At 57.2% G+C, this 4,575-nt stretch overlaps 1 protein-coding gene across 1 annotated transcript in view; it reads right to left on the bottom strand.

Annotated features, from left to right (window-relative positions):
* IGF1R (insulin like growth factor 1 receptor) overlaps window positions 1–4,575 on the bottom strand; it is a 147,322-nt gene that overhangs the window by 12,104 nt on the left and 130,643 nt on the right. The gene's annotated exons all lie outside the window — the stretch shown is intronic.

The following is a 4,575-nucleotide window of genomic DNA, read 5'->3' as shown; positions in this document are numbered from 1 at the left end:
CGGACGCTCACATCGGCTCCATGATGCGCCTCCGTGGTCCGAGCGGCTTCGAGCAGCGGGAGCTGCTGGCGGGAGGAGACCGCGTGGGAAATGCCCCAGTTCGGCTCGAGTGAATTATTCGGAGCATACAAAAGAGAAAAAAAAAATCAAGGGGAGGCGGGGACCCCGGCCTCGCGGGCGGGTCCCGGGGTGGCTTGGTCCAGTAGGATGACCGCACCCTCACGCAAGCAAGCGTTTGTTTCTCTAACTGCAGCGCCGCGGAAGCATTGGTTACGATGCGCACTACGACTGGTTAGTGTTTGCTTTCTACTCAAAGAAAAACCACCGACGTCAAACGATAACATGACCACACCAACAGCTTGGACGCGTGGAACGAGAGAGACCCTTGGGACCACCTGGATGGACTGGACTGCGTCCAGTCGTGGGAACCGGAAGGTTTGTGCAAAAGAGGGGAGGCCACCAACCCGGGGGGTTCCCCGGCAGCGTGGGTGAGGGGAACCCCCATCAGATAGCATTTTTCGGTGACCTCGAGGTCCCAAGGGCGGGGGGAGAGGGGAGGGGTGTCCCTGCGGGAGGGGAGAGCCGCCCCCAACTTTTCGGAACGCTTTCCCCGAGTCGTGTCGCCCAGATCACATCACCAGGGCCTGAGAGCAGCTGTTGGAACCGGGTAACGCCATCCACCCCCGTGAGCAGCGGGACAGAGGCAAGGCCTGGTGGGAGGTGCGACACCCCGACACCCCAGAAGGCGGCTTGGCGCCTAGCACCGCCCCCCTCCAGCCCGAAGGCTTGGTACATCTTTGTTTCCCCCTGAAAGGGAGGAGGAAAGGAGGGGGGAATTCAGAGAACATTCTGGAGATGGGGGGGATGGGGACTTTTCTCCACAGAACATTCTGGAAGGGATTGGCTGGGAGGTAGGAACCTCCTATTCTCGACAGGAGGCCTGGTGGACGGGGCCCTCTGAGTGCCTGGCTCACAGGGACCATCTGGCCGCCTGGCACAGGCCCCGTCCAGGGCAGCCAGCGTGGCGCCCGATGGAGCCGGCCCCCACCCGTGCCTAGCAGGTGAGAGCTAACAGAGACGGCCGCCCCTGGCCGCCTCCTGGCCCCTAAATCCCGAAACCACTGCTCCAGGGACGGAATGGGCTCGCCAATCCGTCCGCACAAAGCAACTGGGTTCAAGGACAACCGGCTGGGACAGCCGAGGGGCCTTCCTTCCCACTGAGCTGCTGGGGGGTTTGGGGGGGGGCTTTCCCCCTCACCTCCCTGCTGAGTGGGGGACACTGGGCCAAGAGGGGGGAATCCTGACACCTCACAACCTCGTAGGGAACCGAGTCAGAAGAAGAAGAGAGCAAGGCCAGAGGAGACAGCGCAGGGAGAGGCAAGCCGTTGGACAGGAGCGAGAGGCGGGGGAGCACCCGGAATGCAGCCCGGCCTGGCCCGGGTCACGGGCGTGCGCGGCCTGTGCGTGGCTGAGGTACGGTACCCATGGCGTATTGTCAGGTGCTGAGAAATGTGAGATGTATTCCTTGTTGTATATACACATATAAAAAAGAAGTGTGAGGTAGATACATGTTTGAAAAAAAAAATCAAAACCCAAAAAAATAAAAACTGTCCCTTCTTACGCACAGAAACCCTCGTGTCAGAATCGAAATCCATCAGGGGGGCCGAGCTGCTCTCTCAGCGACTGAAACCGGAATCGGAAATCAAATGGAAACGCCTACATACACCTTCTCAATGAACTTTTCTTGGACGCGGTTTCTGAAGGGGAAGAAACGGTGGGGCCGGGGGCCAGAGACAATCCTGGGGCTGAAACGACTCCGAATTTTCCTCCTGGTGTTTCATCTCCAATCCCGACTAGCCATCACCCTACGTGAGCTTTGTTCTCACTCATCACTTAAACGTTTCCATCCCAGAAGCATCTCTGTGCGGTCATATGTCCATCGCTCTGGTGAGAAGCGCTAAAAAACCCCAACAAAACAAAAAAACCGAAACAAAAGATGCCGGGGCCCTGAGGACTTGTTTCCCGGCCCATGGCAAGCGTGCCAGGGCCCTGGTCCCCCTGGGGTGAGCATGGGGCTCCTGGGCCATCCTGGCCCGCTCCCAGCAGCCCCTGGCGCCCCGTGTGGAGGGAGGGGGTTTCTGGGGGTTTCCTGGTTCTCAGGACAGACAGGTAGGTCGGTCTGGAGGGTGGCAGCGGCTCGCCACTGACCACCCCCCACTGCACCCTTAGATTTAGCAGCTGTTTTTCGTAGGATGGAAGGATTAAATATCCACTAAAAAAAAAGAAATGTAATTCAAATGACTAGTATCTGCAGTTCAAACTGCTGTTGTACCCGAGAATTAAAACATAAAAATTACGTCCCTTCTTACGCACAGAAACCCTCGTGTCAGAATCGAAATCCATCAGGGGGGCCGAGCTGCTCTCTCAGCGACTGAAACCGGAATCGGAAATCAAATGGAAACGCCTACATACACCTTCTCAATGAACTTTTCTTGGACGCGGTTTCTGAAGGGGAAGAAACGGTGGGGCCGGGGGCCAGAGACAATCCTGGGGCTGAAACGACTCCGAATTTTCCTCCTGGTGTTTCATCTCCAATCCCGACTAGCCATCACCCTACGTGAGCTTTGTTCTCACTCATCACTTAAACGTTTCCATCCCAGAAGCATCTCTGTGCGGTCATATGTCCATCGCTCTGGTGAGAAGCGCTAAAAAACCCCAACAAAACAAAAAAACCGAAACAAAAGATGCCGGGGCCCTGAGGACTTGTTTCCCGGCCCAGGGCAAGCGTGCCAGGACCCTGGTCCCCCTGGGGTGAGCATGGGGCTCCTGGGCCATCCTGGCCCGCTCCCAGCAGCCCCTGGCGCCCCGTGTGGAGGGAGGGGGTTTCTGGGGGTTTCCTGGTTCTCAGGACAGACAGGTAGGTCGGTCTGGAGGGTGGCAGCGGCTCGCCACTGACCACCCCCCACTGCACCCTTAGATTTAGCAGCTGTTTTTCGTAGGATGGAAGGATTAAATATCCACTGAGAATAATATCAACCCAGAGCAGGAACTTGTGATATCTGCCTAGAAAACATTGATTATTAGTTTTGATAGGAATTTAGAGTATTAAAAGCCGCCTCCCTCGCCAGCCAGCCTGGTGCCCACAGAGCCTACAGGTTGTAACAGATCTAGCGGGGGGCCGAGGGGGAGGGAGCAGAGAGCGGGGGTGCGGAGTTATGAAAAGGCATCACAGGCAGTTCACGGCAGACGCCGATCTATGGGAGCCCATTCCTGGGGAGAGAGGAAGAGACGCATCTAGTCGCAAAGCAGAAGCTTAGAGAGAGAGAGAGAGCGGAGAGGGAAGGAGGGAGACCTGAAAGTTTTCATAGAATAGATCCACAAAGATAACCGAAAACTACAAAATAAAAATAGCAGCCGTCTTTTTTTTTTTCTGTACAGATGTATAGATGAGGATCTGAACCGTAAAAAAGTTATCAAAGTGATGACGTGAAAGACGAATGTGTACGCAAATGTGTCGCGTCTGACCTAGAACCGCAGGACCCGCGGAGTCCTGGGAACGGGACATGTCAAAGGCTCGGGCGGCCTGCATCCCGCACTGCCCTCCCCGAGATGGGGGAGGGGTGGTGGTGGGGGGAGGTGTCTGCATTGCTTTGCTTGCAAACCTGCGTGAACCGCTGGGCCCTGTCCCGGGGAACCCCTGCTCCTCTGCGTCCTTGGGGGCCGGGAGGGCTCTGGGGGGTGGGCAGGAGACTAGCATGTGAGCCACCTTTGCTCCCTCAAAGGGCCTGTCTGTGGCAGAGTCCCTGGGCTAAGAGGTGGGTGTGGGGAGGTGGCCCAGGGAAGCCCGGCCCTGTCCGTCCAGTTCCCCCCGAGAATAACCTGGTCAAAGGCAAACTGACCTGCGTGGACGTGAGACTTGCCAAGAATCCCCGGGAACGACGGGATGGAGGGCACCGCCCGCGTGGCTGTCACAGGAGTGACCGGAGACGGCACACACGCCCGCCACCAGCAAATGGGGGCGGGCGAGGGGGGCAGGTGCGAGGGACGGAGTCCCGGGTTTTGGCAGAATTTGGCAGCGTTACCACAGCAACAGCCTTGGATGAACGATGGCCCTTGGTAAATGCCGTGTGTCCCTAAAAACGCTGAAGGTACAGTTTTTAAAAAGGAAAAATGCCGTTGCAACGTGTGTTAGAGAAGGACCCACGGGGACAGGCAGGTGTGCGTGGGAGCAAGAGGGGGCTACGGGGGCGGCCAGCCCTCCCCTCCATCGGCTCAGAAGGGCGTCCTGGTTGGGCTTGTGGCAAAAGTTCTTTCTGTTATGAAGCAGAGAGAGAGAAAAAGAGAGAGAGGAGAGATCAGAGAGAGAGAGGCAGAGAAGGAGTGAGGAGACTCGATTCTCTAGTGTTCTGTTGCTTTAAGTGTCATTAAGGTTCGTAAAGGCCCGTGTCAGTTAAGGGTTTGGGCAGGGCAATAAGCTGCTTGCATATTGAAAAAAGGGAACATCCGTGTGTGTGTGTACGGGGGAGAGGCCTGCCTGTGGGCAGCAGGGCGGCGCTGCAGACCTCGGGGGCACAG

Source organism: Myotis davidii, unplaced genomic scaffold, assembly GCF_000327345.1.
Source record: "Myotis davidii unplaced genomic scaffold, ASM32734v1 scaffold164, whole genome shotgun sequence".
Taxonomy (NCBI): Eukaryota; Metazoa; Chordata; class Mammalia; order Chiroptera; family Vespertilionidae; genus Myotis; species Myotis davidii.
The sequence above is the reverse complement of the archived record's forward strand: the minus strand, read 5'-3'. Positions and strand labels throughout refer to the sequence as shown.